Genomic DNA, 17,915 nt, shown 5'->3' on the forward strand with positions numbered 1-17,915 from the left:
TAGTCCAGTGTTTGATTCAAGTTAAGCATCCCTGTGGGTAGTGCTGTCATTTGTACCATTCATTATGAGCACTCCAAATCAAAAAAACATGTATCTTTATGACTGCACTACTATCAGTGTCCCACAATAAGACATATATAATAATTGGTTAATTGTATCATATCATACCACCATAGAGTTCAGAAAAAAATAGTACATCAGTCTGCATAGAGCACCAAAACTTAATCTTGAATGCAAAATTCTAGATAGCCAATTCACAGTGATTTTACTGCAGAAAGGTCAGTGCTCTATCTACTCACATATCACTGAAAAGAGTCAGTAGTCCACATAAAAGATAAAAGTACATCCCTCTTTGAAATTAGCAAAATTGTAGTTTCTGATTCTATAATGCAAAAGTTATTTAGTGCAATATCAATGATTTTGTATGCTATTCATGTGTTTATCTTATCACCAATGTTGTCAATTGCTTAGAGTTCATGGACAGAGCTGTGGGGCTCAGGGAGCTTCCTAATGTCCACAGTTCTGGATCAAATTGAAGTAAAAAAACGATCAATCTCTCGTAGTTCTTAGTGGAATCCTTTCATTGATGCCATGGAATCTGAGAGAAACAAGGAAAAAAGGATTCATGGTACCTGGAACATGAAAGTATTTTATATATTTTGCAAAGAAAAAGCGTGTCTGGCATTCTTTAAGTTACTTGAAGACGTTTCACCTCTCATCGAGAAGCTTCTTCAGTTCTAAGGTCAAATGGTGGAGAGTATCCCAGATATAAACCTAGTGGGAGTAACCCCCACAGAGGGACAAAAGGACCCCCTGATGATCCTCTAATCGCCTGAGCCAAGGTGTGAAACTGGGTGTGGGTCCCAATCAGCCAGAGTTTCGGGTGTGTTCATTGTGAAACCTGGCCCCACCTTATCATGCGAATTCCTGAGGTCAGATGGCCCAGGATGTGAGTGGGCGTTAAAGGCGTCTGGGAAGGGATCTCAAAACTGGATTTATAGATGGCAGAGAGTTTGGTGTCGTAAAACCCCGCCTATGTTCAAAGATGGTTGCTCACAGTGGACATAGATGGCTTCTTTCACTCCTCTTTCAAACCGGGGGAGCCCATGGCACAGCCATGTTTTTGTCTGTATGTAGTCTCTCTCTTCACTTGCATACCCACCACGGAGGCCGTGGAGACTGTCAGAAAACGACTACAAGAAGACAGCTCCTTGGAGGACAGGACCAACTTCACACCCGATCAGATTTGCACACTGTTAGACCTCTGCCTCACCACTACATATTTCAAGTACAACGAAGGCTTTTACAGACAAAAACATGGCTGTGCCATGGGCTCCCCCGTGTCACCTATTGTAGCCAACCTTTACATGGAGGAAGTGGAAAGGAAGGCTCTTGGCTCTTTCAAAGGAAGAGTACCCAGCCACTGGTACAGATATGTAGACGACACCTGGGTCAAAATGAAGACACAAGAAGTGGAATCCTTCACTGCGCACATTAACGCTGTGGATAAAAACATCAAGTTCACCAGGGAAGACACAAAGGATAACTGTTTGCCTTTCCTGGACTGCGCTGTGCACATTGAAGAGAACGGCAAACTCAACATCGAAGTTTACCGGAAGCCCACACACACGGACCAGTACCTCCTCTTTGACTCCCATCACCCTTTGGAACACAAACTTGGAGTAATTAGGACCCTACACCACCGGGCAGAACATGTTCCCTCTAAGCCTGAAGGAAAAAAGAAGGAACACACACATGTAAAGGAAGCACTCAAAACGTGCGGCTGTCCTAAATGGGCGTTCTTAAAGTCAGCAAAGAGGCACAGAAAAGAAGACCAGACACCAGCGAGGGAGGATAAGAAGGACAGACGCAACAACATTGTCATCCCCTATGTAGCCGGTGTATCAGAAAAACTCAGGAGAGTTTTCTCCAAGCATGACATCCCGGTGCATTTCAGACCCAGCAACACGCTCAGACAAAAACTGGTTCACCCGAAAGACAAAACGCCAAAACACAGACTTAACAATGTGGTGTATGCTGTACAGTGCAGCGAGGAATGCCCAGACCTCTACATTGGAGAGACCAAACAGCCACTTCACAAGCGCATGGCACAACACAGAAGAGCCACCTCCACAGGACAAGACTCAGCAGTCCATCTGCATCTTAAGGATAAAGGACACTCTTTCGAGGATGCCAATGTTCACATTTTGGACAGAGAGGACAGATGGTTTGAAAGAGGAGTGAAAGAAGCCATCTATGTCCACTGTGAGCGACCATCTTTGAACAGAGGCGGGGGTTTACGACACCAACTCTCTGCCATCTATAATCCAGTTTTGAGATCCCTTCCCAGACGCCTTAACGCCCACTCACATCCTGGGCCATCTGACCTCAGGAATTCGCATGATAAGGTGGGGCCAGGTTTCACAATGAACACACCCGAAACTCTGGCTGATTGGGACCCACACCCAGTTTCACACCTTGGCTCAGGCGATTAGAGGATCATCAGGGGGTCCTTTTGTCCCTCTGTGGGGGGATACTCCCACTAGGTTTATATCTGGGACTCTCCACCATTTGACCTTAGAACTGAAGAAGCTTCTCTGAGAGAGGTGAAACGTCTTCAAGTAACTTAAAGAAGTCCAGACGCTTTTCTTTGTAAGCTCTTTTGACTACGATGACCTGGATGACTGAGAACCTTCACAGACATATTTTATATTTCCCCTCTTCTATTCATGCTGCACGATCTGTTTCTAGAGTTGAGAAATAATCACTGCACGTGGAATTCTTCTTACTGTATTTATTCAATTTTAAATTGAGGTCTGCAGACATTTTGGTGAAAATATTTTGACAGTATTAAAAACTGCTGAATTCTCACCTCTCAGGGTCACCTGGCTTAAACCAAGCCGGGGAAAACCGATAAATATTTTTGGTCAGGTCGATGAAGTGTCGACTGTCTGTGTTTCCAATACAGATACCTGCACATTTAAATATGATATTAAATTACTTATAATGTCCCGAAAGATGCTTTAAAATGCTTCCAGCTAATTCATAAAAATGTCTACAAATCTGTGTGAACCCTACCTGGAGCAACTGTAACTGTTGGAAACAAGTCCAGCACCGTTTTCTTAATAACTTGGAAGCCAAAGGCCTTGTCATCAGCACCACTGATGGGTAGAGGGTCAAATCCATTAACAAGTTCTACCTTCACTCGCTGGTCGCCCACCGTATCCTTGATGATGTCCAGTACCTAAAAAAGACAGCACACATCTCATATTCATGTCAAAGTGTACATAGTAAGGCATTCATTCTCAAAAAGGACTCTACCTCTTGTACCGACTGCGCTGAGTGAATTCGTAGATTTACATAAGCTTCAGCAAGGGAAGGAATAACATTTATCTGCAGAGGGAGGAAGATATTGAATTTTTACAAAGAAAAGTAACAGGCTTAAAATCTTACTTCTTGTGAATTACATTCAATTTAAAATAATCACTGCACCTTTACTCCTGCATTAAAAAAGGTGACTGCTGTGGTAGTCCTTACAAATGCATTAGATACTGGTTTTCTTTCAAGTATCCTGAAACAAAAAACTGGTCTATTTCACTGGAACCAATCACAAGAAAACATGACATTTGAATTTATATTTAAATGATATTTAGTAGTTATTACCTGCTAAGGAGCGGAGAGAAGAGCCACAAATTCGACATTATGAACTTTAGTGGTAAACTGAACTGAAGGCAAAGAATTAGTAGTTGGTAAAGAATGAGTACATGAGTATACTACTAGTAAAGAAGTATTTAGATTACCCTACCTTGTGGGCCAGATGCTCAAAGGTGTCACCTTCAGGGCCATAACCAAATAACCTCGGCATTGGGTTGTCCTCTAGTCTGAGGAAACAGGATCACAGTTAAATCTTTTATACTAGCTTTTTAAACATGGGGTAGTAAAATTATGGAAGGCAGTGAAACATATGAACAGAGAAGCTAAACAGAACTCATTATAGTTTAAAAACAATGTTCCTCCACCTTTGACTGCTGTGGCTAAGATCCCAATGCTAGTTTCCCTGGGAGGCATCGGGAGTGACCAGGGGCCAAAGACACACTAAGCTTTATAACGGCCTGGCCTTTTTCACTTAACCCGATTCTGCAAATCATAAATCGTACACATACACATAAGATGTGATCAACACAAGTGCACAACACATGTTTAGACAGGTTCTTACAGAGCAGCAGGTCCTTCAATAGCAGGAATGATTCCATCAAGTATAGTCAGGCCCTCATCCATGACAAACAACAGCTGGACACCACGTTGCTTCAGAATACGCACTATGTTCATCGCTCCATTGAGACCACTGATCTTAAAAAAAGAGATTTGAAGAGCACAGCCATTAAAATGTGATATTTCCAATCCAATTTAAGTTTGTAATGTCTAGTGGAACTGTTAACATACTTCTTCATCATGACCAAGACCGATGTAAAATCCCTGCGTGGAGCATAGCCCTTTAACAGCAAGTACTCCAGCGCCTGAAGTATTCCCTAGAAGAAATAAATCAGCCGTTTAGCCAAATACAGGGAGTGCAGAATTATTAGGCAAGTTGTATTTGAGGAATAATTTTATATTGAACAACAACCATGTTCTCAATGAACCCAAAAAACTTATTAATATCAAAGCTGAATGTTTTTGGAAGTAGTTTTTAGTTGTGTTTTAGTAGCTATTTTAGGGGGATATCTGTGTGTGCAGGTGACTATTGCTGTGTATAATTATTAGGCAACTTAACAAAAAACAAATATATATACCCATTTCAATTATTTATTTTTACCAGTGAAATCAATATAACATCTCACATTCACAAATATACATTTCTGACATTCAAAAACAAAACAAATACAAATCAGCGACCAATATAGCCACCTTTCTTTGCAAGGACACTAAAAGCCTGCCATCCATGGATTCTGTCAGTGTTTTGATCTGTTCACCATCAACATTGCGTGCAGCAGCAACCACCAGCCTCCCAGACACTGTTCAGAGAGGTGTACTGTTTTCCCTCCTTGTAAATCTCACATTTGATAATGGACCACAGGTTCTCAATGGGGTTCAGATCAGGTGAACAAGGTGGCCATGTCAATAGTTTTTCTTCTTTTATACCCTTTCTTGCCAGCCACGCTGTGGAGTACTTGGACGCGTGTGATGGAGCATTGTCCTGCATGAAAATCATGTTTTTCTTGAAGGATGCAGACTTCTTCCTGTACCACTGCTTGAAGAAATGGTAAATGGTAAATGGCCTGTATTTATATAGCGCTTTACTAGTCCCTAAGGACCCCAAAGCGCTTTACATATCAGTCATCCCCCATTCACACACACATTCACACTGGTGATGGCAAGCTACATTGTAGCCACAGCCCCCTGGGGCGCACTGACAGAGGCGAGGCTGCCGGACACTGGCGCCACGGGCCCTCTGACCACCTTGAAGAAGGTGTCTTCCAGAAACTGGCAGTAGGACTGGGAGTTGAGCTTGACTCCATCCTCAACCCGAAAAGGCCCCACAAGCTCATCTTTGATGATACCAGCCCAAACCAGTACCTCCACCTTGCTGGCGTCTGAGTCGGACTGGAGCTCTCTGCCCTTTACCAATCCAGCCACGGGCCCATCCATCTGGCCCATCAAGACTCACTCTCATTCATCAGTCCATAAAACCTTAGAAAAATCAGTCTTGAGATATTTCTTGGCCCAGTCTTGACGTTTCAGCTTGTGTGTCTTGTTCAGTGGTGGTCGTCTTTCAGCCTTTCTTACCTTGGCCATGTCTCTGAGTATTGCACACCTTGTGCTTTTGGGCACTCCAGTGATGTTGCAGCTCTGAAATATGGCCAAACTGGTGGCAAGTGGCATCTTGGCAGCTGCACGCTTGACTTTCTCAGTTCATGGGCAGTTATTTTGCGCCTTGGTTTTTCCACATGCTTCTTGCGACCCTGTTGACTATTTTGAATGAAACGCTTGATTGTTCGATGATCACGCTTCAGAAGCTTTGCAATTTTGAGACTGCTGCATCCCTCTGCAAGATATCTCACTATTCTTGACTTTTCTGAGCCTGTCAAGTCCTTCTTTTGACCCATTTTGCCAAAGGAAAGGACGTTGCCTAATAATTATGCACACCTGATATAGGGTGTTGATGTCATTGGACCACACCCCTTCTCATTACAGAGATGCACATCACCTAATATGCTTAATTGGTAGTAGGCTTTCGAGCCTATACAGCTTGGAGTAAGACAACATGCATGAAGAGGATGATGTGGACAAAATACTCATTTGCCTAATAATTCTGCACTCCCTGTATACCTCAAGTCTGTTTAAAAGTAAGCTCACACAAAGTAATTGTTTTCACACCATTTAGATTGTTTTTGTCATCTCTGGTTCCTCTGCCGTAGATGAAGCCATCGATCTCCTTTGCAGAAAATGGCGGCGCTTCCCAACCTCTGACTCTGAAGCAGGTACTACATCAATGTGGGCCAGCAGCATGTATGGCACCAGTTCAGGCTGTGATCCTTTCACCCAAACAAGTGGCTGTAGTTTGCCACCAATTCATGATGAACCAAGCTAGAAGAGAAAACTGTAGGGAAGGCTGACAAAAAACAAAAAAATTAAAAACAAGCTGAAAGAGCAATTCTTATCTTAAATTCATCCTATCTTTCATGACTTATTTATGATAACTTTTTCATGATTATGACTTATTGATTTGTTGTTTATAGTAAAAATTCAACTACAAAAAGCATCTACTGGTTCCAGCTTCAAGCAAGTGGTGATCTATGGTAAATAAAATCACTATTGCACATTTTAGAAACTGTCGCAAGCTGTCATCTGCTAAAATTGAACTATAGAAAGTTTCATTTCACAAGTGAGATAAAACAACTGATAGAGGAGGCTATGAAAATTGCAGCAAATGCTTTACAAATGCAATCACTGGTTACTTTACTAGGTGCACCTGTTTAGCTAGTCATTAAAACAAATATCTAATCAGCTAATCACATGCAACCGAGTCAGTGCATTCAGGTATCTAGACATGGTCAAGATGGCCTCCTAAAGTTCAAAGTGAGCATTAAAATGGGGGAAATAAATGTGACTTTGAACCCAGATTTGTTATTGGTTTCCGATGGGCTGGTCTGAGTATTTCAGAAACTTGTGATTTACTAGCATTTTCCCACACAGAAAAAACTGGCAGTTTTCCACTTGAACAAGTGAAGACCAAGCAGCAACATCTGCAATCTTATAAGTAAGGACTTTTATTTGAAAATATTAGTTTTTCAATTGTTTTGGGGCAGAGTCAGCTCCTTTTCCTTACATGACTTGGCATCAAAATACACTATATTGCCAAAAGTCAAAACTCAACCATCCAAATCATTAAATTCAGGTCTTCCAATCAATTCCATGGCCACAGGTTTTATGCACCTGTGGCTATGGAATCAATCAAGCACCTAGACATGCAGATTTCTTCTACAAACATTTGTGAAAGAATGAGTTGATCTCAAGACCTCAGTGAATTCCAGTGCAAGTTCAGTCGTGAAATGTCCTTGCTACTAAATATTCCACAGTCATGTGAACAGCAGACGCTGAGCCACCAAAAGTTGATTCTGTTCATCTGGATGTAGCGTTTTCAGTGGGAGAAACGTTTCGTCACTCAGCTGACACTGAAGAAGTCACTTGGATGACTGCAGGTTTCCCCAATCTTATAAACTGTACATTTGCATAATGACTGAAACCAGCCCACTGAAGGAACAATCGGCTGGGAGGTCACCTTCATCATAATTATGCAAATTCTCATGACCATTGATCAACAACCACTGATCAAAGACCACTGATCAATGTCCATGAATACCATTCACAAAGAGTTGGGGAATGGCTGCAGTCACAGCATTGTAAGATGGTGAAAGGTGTACTCTTAAGCCCCCTCCGCGATTCAGAGATGGTCTTTCCCTTTTCACATAAATGGCCTCCTTGACTCCGCACTCAAACCAGCGTTCCTCCCTGTCTAGGATGTGTACATCCTCATCATTGAAAGAGTGTCCACTGGCCAGTAGGTGTAAATAGACTACAGAGTCCTGGCCTGAAGAGGTGGCTCTTCTGTGTTGTGCCATCCGCTTCACCAGAGGTTGTTTGGTTTCCCTGATGTATAAATGCTGGCAATACTCCTGGCACTTAACAGCGTACACTATGTTACTCTGTTTGTGTCGGGGGACCCGATCCTTGGGGTGGACCAATTTTTGGCACAGCGTGTTTTGGGGTTTAAAAGCCACAGAGACGTGGTGTTTAGAAAAAATGTGTCTCAACTGTACTCCTTACACGTACGGGATCACTACAGGTTTTCGCTTAGGCAGCGCTTGTCCTTCTCTCCTGGATCAGCTGGTGCTTTCTTTAGGCACCTTCCCAGCTTTGACAAAAGTCAAGCTGGGATAACCACAGTTACTCAGAGCCTTCTTGATGTGATGTTGTTCTGCTTCCCTGGCTGCTGAATCTGTGGGGATGGTGTTCGCTCTGTGTTGTAGCGTTCTGATGACACCCAGTTTGTGCTCAGTGGATGATGAGAGTCAAAACATTAAATACTGATCCATATGTGTAGGTTTCCGGTACACATCAGCTTTTAGATGTTCCCCATTACTGATGGAAATCTCACAGTCTAAGAAGACTAACCTGCCACTTTCATATCCTCCCTGGTGAATTTGATGTGTCAGAATCTGGCTTTGACAGTTGCCAGGAGAATGGTACTTGTCTAACTGACACAAACCAAGAGTAAAGTTTGTGGAGGGGGTATTATGGTTTGGAGCATTTTCAGGAGTTGGGCTCGGTCCCTAGTTTAAGTGAAAGGAACACTTGTGCTCCCAACAGGGAGATGGCCCTTTCCTGTTTCAACATGACTGCACACCAGGGCACAAAGCAAGACCCATAAAGTCATGGATGAGCAAGTCAAGATGGAAGACCTTCTTCCAACCAAATAGAACACCTTTGGGCAGGCCTGGACTGGGAGAAAAATAAATAAAGTATCAGCCCTATACTTTATTATACACGTCCTGCCAATTGTGAGATACCATTCTGAGATAATCAGCTGGCCAAAGGAGGAAATAGAAGCTACTGACATCAAGACAAGGAAGTTCCTTGCCATGGAGGGTTTCACCCAAAGTTCAGCAACCTCAGGCTAAGCTAAGTGGAAGGAAGGATGCCGCGGACAAATGAGTGTCAGAACAACTATCCAGGATGAAACAACAACAATCCATGAGTACATCAGGAAGAGGTCCACTCTTGCTGCCCTTTTCTTGGCTTGTTCTAGCAATAGCCGCCTCTTGTGACTGCAAGGACTTTAGATTGGCTGCTGCTATGGTAAATGGCCTGCATTTGTAAAAAAATCATTTGTATAAAAGCAACAAGTCGCTAAGGACTAAGTAAGTAAGTCCCTAAAGCGTACTGTAAAGCTCTATCAGTGCTGTAAAGCTCTATCAGTGCCCTGGGGCGCACTGACAGAGGCGAGGCTGCCGGACACTGGCGCCACCGGGCCCTCTGACCACCACCAGTAGGCAAACATGGGGTTAGTATCTTGCCCAAGGATATCTGGCATGCAGCCTGGGATCAAACCACCGACCTTCTGATTAGTGGCTGACCTGCTCTGCCACCTGAGCTACAACCACCCCACACTAGTACTACTTGTTGACACATTTTGCTGCATCTGTTTTCAAGTTCTTTTTCTTTTTCTCACTTAGCTTTTCAGTCCCACATTTTATTTCTTTTTGTTTGCCCATCTGTATCAACGCTTCTTCCACATTTAATTATGTTCTACAAGGTGGAATATTGTTGAGGGACTGCAGCCCTTCAAGATGGCCTGTAGCCTGTCTTATATTGACAAAGCAAAGGGTCTCACTGCAGCCACTGTGGAGCTCTACAGTAACTGGAAACACATGACCTCAACAGTAACCTGAAACCCATGACTTCCACACTAGGTAGAAACACGTCCAACATATTGCAATACGGGACACAACACAAAAACAAAGGACGTTTCTCAATTCTAAAGTACGTGAGTCCAGACTTCTTAGGCGCACACGGGAGTCCGAACTTCCCAAAAATGCAAGAACGCAGCACGATCATTTTACAATAGACCCTGCGCATGAGAAAATGCTAACTTCCTGTTTTAAGACCGGATGTAGGGTTGTACATTTCCGGTAGCTTTAGTTTGCAGTCAATTGCTACTGCGAAGGTGAACTCAAAAATCATGTCCAAAATACGAAAACGGAAAGATTACATTAAGTTACAAAGAGCAGAGGGTGGTAACACTCACCATTGCTGTGTCATAAAAAAAAATCAAATGATCAATTTTGATGTTTGAAAAGCGTAGATCGATTGTTTGTTTACATCACTCAACACAAGCAGAACTACATTACTGCATGCAGAAGACACATTGTCCACATTCAGAAGCACATCTCTCTATAGTGACAGTTCTTATGATTTAAACAGGCAAATGTCCAGCATTCAAACTACAGGTGAACAATAGTCAAAGCCAGATGTTTTCCCCTTTATGTCGATATCAGTACACACCTACACAGGATGTCAACAAACCGTGAAAAAAAGCCACAGGATATAAAAAATACATGAATGATTGCAGGTAAGGGTCTGTATATATTAGTATTTACGAAGGGTATGTTGTGACTTATTACTTACAATTACAGTGGTCCCTCGCTATAACGCGGTTCACCTTTTGCAGCGTCGCTGTTTCGCGGATTCTTTTTAGTGCAATTTTGCATGCTTTTTCTTTTTTTTTAAGCACATTGTGTTCTGCGTCCCGATCGGCTGTAGATCATTGTCAATCTCCTCCGTGCCGTGCCGTGCTCTCCTGTACAGTACAGAATCGCTACATCGATCACTAGCAGTGTGACTCTGAAGTGCTGTACTGCATGTTTGTAAGTTTTCTCCCCAATAAACACAACAATGCCGACGAAACGTTTTGCACCATCAAAGGCACCTGCGGTAGCGTCCAGAAGGCAGAGGAAGATGCTAACCATCACACAAAAAGTTAGACTTCTGGACATGCTAAAGGAAGGTAGCAGTTACCGTATTTTTTAAAAAAAAAATTACCATACGGCCCACCGGATTATAAGGTGCATTAAGCTTGAATTAACCAATTAAGCTTAAAGTTAAATTCATTAGTTCTAAAATCTGTCATTATTATTTATAGAAAAACAAATATACTGTATGTTTATTTCTCAAATAAATGTTTGGGGACTGAAAACAGGTTTTGATCTTTGGTTTCATTCTATAATGGACTTTTTTTTTTTTTACGAAGGTTTGAGCTTTGAGAGTTTAAACAAGAGAGAAAAGTGTGAAACTGTTCATGCCTTTCTGAGAAAAGTGTATAAAGTGTTGTGGGATTATAATATTATTTTATGCCATGTTATACCCCTAATTAAAGATTGTGAATTATTATGTAGTTTTAGTTTGCATTATTCTCCTGAATTAGAAGACGGTGATAACTATTGCATTTGTTAAACTGATTTGCATTACATTAGACTGCTGATTTATTGTGAATGAATGATATTGTTGTATGATGCATTATACTGCTGAGTTATAAGAAATACTGTTCGCAGAAGTCATCGCCTTATTTGTCTGATTAGAAGAGAACAGAACATACTGGAGTTTTCTGCCCCATCTCAGCAGGAGCAGATAAACAGGGAGCCAAGGTCGTAGCTTAGGCGCCGTGTGAGAGAAAGAATGTGAAGGTTTAGGCTTTTATGATTAGGTGGGGGCCACTAGAGGCTATAAGAGTTTGATCAATGCTCCACCATTTTGAGATCTGATGCTGTCTGCGTACGGTGTCCATCTCCCACGCGTGTGATCATTAAAATCATCGTTTGACTCAACCCGGCCGGACCAGTGTTGTTATTTTGGTTTTTCCTCTTGTATCCATCCCCAATATTTGAATCCGTAACAGTGTGTAGTGATGGGTTTTACAGCCTTACAACATTTTTTAAAAAAATTGTAAAAAATAAAGCTGGCTACTTCGCAGATTTCACCTATCGCTGGTTATTTTTAGAACAACACCCGCGATAAATGAGGGAACTCTATATACAAATACTGAGAAATTTCAATCCCTTCTCTCTTTTGCTCTGAGGTGCGAGGGGAAAAATATCGACAAGTCGATGAACATCATCTACAGATATATTCAGTAAATGCCCAAGACACCTTGAGAAATGTAAATCGCCGCTTGGCTTGTTTTGGAAAACCCGACCATAAACAAGATGCGAATATCACACCGGAAACGAAGCGCCCTACAGGAGTTTCCCCACCGGAAGTAGCATATGCTAAGGTGCACATAGTCTATTGGAACAGCAGCATACTAGATGACATCACCGTTCCGGAGTTTTTACTGCCATCCCCTCTTAATTTAACTGTGATTAATATTTACAATGGAAATTACACATTATGTTTTTGATCTTCTCTCTTTTTTTGTTTTTTAAAGATAATTTTCAAAAAGTATCTTAAGCACTCTGGCAAAATTCGCTTTTATGTATGATCTGTTCCATAATGTCTAAAGAGCTTCATGCAGTTAAGCACAATTACTGCATGTATGAAAACACAAGCTTAATCTCTCTATTAATAAAAATAGTATATATGTATGCCTGAATAATAAGAAAGAGGTGAGATGTTAGAACACTTTTATATTTATTTTAATAGACACTGACCCTTACAATAGACAGCTGGGGTTTGGAAGAGAATTGAACAAATATTTAAAATATAATCGGATCATTTTTGGAGCAGCCGTCAGGATCTCCACGCATTAACATGTTGTTTTTGCTCCCAGTGAAAATGTTTCCTCTTGAATTTAAATATTTTTAATGTTATATTTAATTCAGAGTCAGCTGTTTAAAAAAAGAACAGAACATTTTACATCAGGCGGTATAACAGGTGAAATTTAAAGTATACTGACAGCTCTACAAGTAAGACTTCAGTATTAAATAAAACAGTCCAGTTATAAAGCTTAACTTTAATCTGAGCCAAACTGATTTGCTCAGGAACAAATGAAACACTGAAAAAAAACAAACAATAAAATTTTTAAATGATCTAATTGACTTATATATCATGTTTAACTTGAGTAGTGAAAGACCACAGGGGGTTTGAAAACGATGTCCGCTATTGTCGCCTGGTCTAGTGAGCCTTGACCTCCCAGGTCAGCTATCAAGCTGATGGGTAACAGACGTCTCCGAAAACGTCGTCCCACTTTGGCAAATGTGTGATGTCTTGATAAATCGAGCAGATATTTGAAGTTTACAAAGCTACATTCTCACCTGATGTCCTAAAAGTTTATTTTGTGACCCAGAAAGAGTAATATTTCAAACTTTTTATATGTACTGTGTACACACAAGCACACATATTGAGACACGGCTTGTGCAACGTAACTGTGTTCAAATTTGAAGTCACATGTTTCCGGTTACTGTGGAGGTCACATGTTTCCGGTTACTGTGGAGCTCCGCAATTTTTTTTGTTTGTTTGTTTTTTATTAATTAAACAAATGTAACAAGTACAACAAATATGGCAACATTTTAGAGATTTTTTCCAACTAGAGATAATACCAGAACAGCCTGTATTTCAAAATATAAAAGACAGATAATGAAAATAATATAAACATAAGTAACTAAAGAAATAAGTAAAATTAATAAAAATTAAATTGAAAACTAAAAGACAAAAAATACAATTATAACCTAGGGGTTTTCTAAAAGCTTTAGTTCATTGACCATGTGATGCAGATCCACAGCTTGTTTTTTGTCCATAAACTTTGCAGATGAGAAGAAGAGGCAGAGTTCTTCGTGAAAAGTGAAAAAGGATGGCTTAGTTTTCAGAAATCGACATTTATGAATGAACCCATAATAATTATCACATTTAAGACATTTTCAAGTTTCTTTTCTTTTCTTTGAGATTCAAAAATAATATCATTTTTAGAAAATTCAAGTAAGTTTGGAATCTTTGGGAAGAGCCAGTAGTGCACATCGTCCCACGGGGCTTTACAGTATATACATTCGTAAAATAAAAGTTCTGTCGAATCAATATTCCCATTACAGAAAGAACAAGACTTATTATCAATAGGAAAACGATGTCTGAGAAATTCTTTGGAACGGTAAACGCCTGGGAGTATTTCATAATGGACCTCCTTAGCTTTTGGAGGAATGGGAAGTTTTAGGTCATTTGCTCTGATTTCTTTCTTTTGATCGCAGGAGAACGGTTGTGAAATGGAATTTGGATTTGATCTATATGGGGGGAAAGCATTAGTGAATAATTCTTTAATTTTAGAGTTTTTTTAGACTGTTAGCTCCACAGTGGCTGCAGCCAGGTGCTCTTGGTCGACAAATGGTCATGGGTCATGTGACTTGAGTGTTTTGAACCACGTGCATCTCGGTGTAGGTTTCGACATACCTTGGCTCAGCAAGACGTGGAAAGGTTAATTCTGAATAAGGTGTACGGAACAAAGTACATCTGCACAGCAAACACTAACTGCGTCTTTATCCATTTATTAGCGCTATACAAGTTTGACATACAAAAACTACATTAACGTTTAGAGTTACAGCCATCAGCTAGTTCCACGTTGAGCACATTATATATAAAAGAAAGTTACTTTAAGCACGTTTTACTGGCAGGTTTACCTTTTCGGAGGAATCTGTCAAATTCAAGCAGCGCAGTGGTGTTGCTTTCTGTTTTTGAGAATGACACTGTGGGGATGCGGATTGCCTCTGGACAAATGGAGACAAATTGTTACCAAACAGAAGTGTCTCTACCTCCACCTACATCCACTACAACACGACTCCGAATACCTTTAAAATTTGCTAGGAGCTCCTCTCTCTGATGGTGGTCAATGACGAGCGATTTGTTATTAGTCTTTTCCCAGTGTGCGAGTTGAAGTCCGGCGTTAACGTCCAGTGAAAGAGTCCTGATAGCCGCTATTGTAAATAACAGCAGGACTGTAATAAGCAAGCTGCTAATAATTATCTTTAAAAACTTAAATATTCTTAACTTTGAACCCGACTCAGTCATTGTAATGGTTGTTGTGTTTACAGCAGAACTCGTCGACTGTGACTGCAGGCTGAATTTGCATTAGAGCCACCTGCTGGCAAACAAGGACAGTCACGCCTACATTATGTAGAGAGCAGTTATAAGAGCTTATTTCAGTTTTAGTTAAATCACCATCACCATTCGGGTGGAGAAAGAATATACAAAGCTTGCATTCAATCTCCCTCACGACGTGCAGCAAAGGTTTTTAGTAGTAAAATAATTGCCAAAATACAAAGCAAACACTTTATTGAAATACATTTTAAACATTTAAAAAAAAAATGCATGTAAGTACCATGACAAATTCTTTGAAAAGGCAATATTACAATTAGGTTTAAGAAAATGGACAATTTTAAAATTAGTCCAGCATCACTTCTATAGTGACAAGACCACAGTGGCAAAATAATCACATAGAAAACCACATTCTATTTAACTAATAATAATGATTATTACTATTATTATTAGTAATATTATTGTTTCTACAGATCTTCCTCCACTTCCAACTGCTCACAACAAACCTGAATCAGGAGACATCAACAAATAAGGATCACATTTTGCCTCATCCCAGACCATCAATCACTACTACAATTACTGACAACTTCTGTGCTACAGAAGTTGAATCAGAATCAGAATCAGAAAGGGTTTTATTGCCAAATGTTGAGCAGGTTTACAACATTAGGAAATTGCTGCGGTGCTTCAGTGCAAACATACTGTCATAAATTACGCTTAAATAGACATGAAAATAAAAATAAGAATAAGAATTAAAAGTGCTAAGTAGATAGATATACATGAGTGCAGGTGGTGATCAGTGCCAAACATGGAATGATGCAGTGAACACAGCGTAGGGTCATGTGTTAGTGGTGGGAACAGTCATACGGTTATTGTTCATGTGTCCAACAGCAGAGGGGAAGAAACTGTTCTTATGGCGAGAGGTTCTGGTGCGAATGGACCGGAGCCTCCTGCCTGAGGGGAGCAGGTCAAACAGACTGTGTCCAGGGTGAGAAGGGTCAGCTGAGATCCGAGCTGCATGCCCCAGTGTCCTGGAGGTGTACAGGTCCTGCAGAGATGGGAGTCTGCAGCCAATCACCTTCTCAGCAGAGCGCACAACACGCTGCAGTCTCTGTTTGTCCCTGATAGTGGCTCCAGCGTACCACACGGTGATGGAGGAGGTGAGGATGGACTCGATGATTGCAGTGTAGAATTGCATCATCGTCCGTGTTGGCAGGTTGAATTTCTTCAGCTGCCTCAGGAAGTACATCCTCTGCTGGGCTTTCTTAATGACGGAGGTGATGGTGGGCTCCCACTTCAGGTCCTGGGTGATGGTGGTACCCAGGAAGCGGAATGAGTCCACAGAGGTGATGGGGGTGTCAGTCAGGATGATGGGGGGGAGTGGGGCTGTGTGCTTCCTGAAGTCCACAATAATCTCCACTGTCTTCTGGGCATTCAGCACCAGGTTGTTGTGGCTGCACCAGGACACCAGACGTTCAACCTTGGTTGGTGGGCTATATGCCAAACCTGACGCTCCAGGTTCTTTTTGTACCTGTGCCAATGGCATCACATGGATCCAAAACTGCCCAGCTAATTTAGTCTTTCAAGACTGTTGTAAGTGCTGTGACAGGCCGTAGAGACTCTTCTATATTTGGATTTACAAACAATCCCTGCCTTTATGGAAAAATACTGTCTTTGCATTTCCTTCTGTAACACTGATAGTGTAGAATTTATACTTGCAGTTTAAATTCATTCTTGTGATCTCCACATTGTATTTACTTACATTATTTATGAACATTACGCAACATCTAATCCAACTGGCATTACAATTATAACGGATCTGATTCTAAAAAGAATGTGCACATTTATAACATCCAGAAACATCTTTGTAATACATCATTTTCCATCACAAAGTACAGTTCTGTGCAACAGTTTAAGGCAGGTGAGAGAAAAAATGTTGTAAACAAAGAATGCTTTCAAAAATGGAAGTGTTAATCATTTATTTTCATCAGTGAATGAACAAAAGAGAAATCTAAATCAAATCAATATTTGGATTGACCCCCCTTTGCCTTCAAAGCAGCATCAATTCTTCTAGGTACACTTGCACACAGTTTTTAAAGGAACTCAGCTGGTAGGTTGTTCCAAACATCTTCGAGAACTAACCACAGATCTTCTGCGGATATAGGTTTCCTCACATCCTTCTGTCTCTTCATGTAATCCCAGACACATTGATGATGTTGAGATCAGGGCTCTGTGGGGGCCAAACCATCACATCCAGTACTTCTTGTTCTTCTTCATGCTGAAGATAGTTCTTAATGACTTTAGCTGTATATTTGGGGTCGTTGTCCTGCTGCAGAATACATATGGGGCCAATAAACAATCATTTATATTTGTGAAAGCATTCTTTGTTTACAGCATTTTTTTTCTCACCTGCCTAAAACTTTTGGACAGCACTGTATTTAGGAAAAAAGGCTGTATAAAAGGAGACACAAATGAAATTTGCTAGTGACGGAATCAGTCAGTCAGACGGGGTTTCAGCTTGTTTTTATGGGTCAGTATAATGTTATGCCACATTTGGACATTTGTTTTGATCATTTAAGCACAAATTCATGTCCTTCATCTGAATTTTATTGTTTTGAGGTTTGGCCTTCGGAGTCTAACCCTTGTGTGACCTAATCCAGGTTTGGCAACATATGAAATAAAATATTATTAATTATAATTATTATAATTAGATTATTCATTTGAGGATGCTAACTATGAAGCAAGACCCACTGTTTCTGTGTAGAAAATATTAAAAAGTAATTGGTTTTGGTTGCTGGAAACGTGTATACATTTGTAAAAATGAATGAAATTTTAATAAGATATGT

At 40.7% G+C, this 17,915-nt stretch overlaps 1 pseudogene; it reads right to left on the minus strand.

The window, feature by feature from the left end:
* LOC120719262 lies at nucleotides 1–15,113 on the minus strand (annotated as a pseudogene).
* Between the last annotated feature and the right edge of the window lie 2,802 nt (nucleotides 15,114–17,915).

Source organism: Simochromis diagramma, unplaced genomic scaffold (assembly GCF_900408965.1).
Source record: "Simochromis diagramma unplaced genomic scaffold, fSimDia1.1 OVJJ01000545.1, whole genome shotgun sequence".
Classification (NCBI taxonomy): Eukaryota; Metazoa; Chordata; class Actinopteri; order Cichliformes; family Cichlidae; genus Simochromis; species Simochromis diagramma.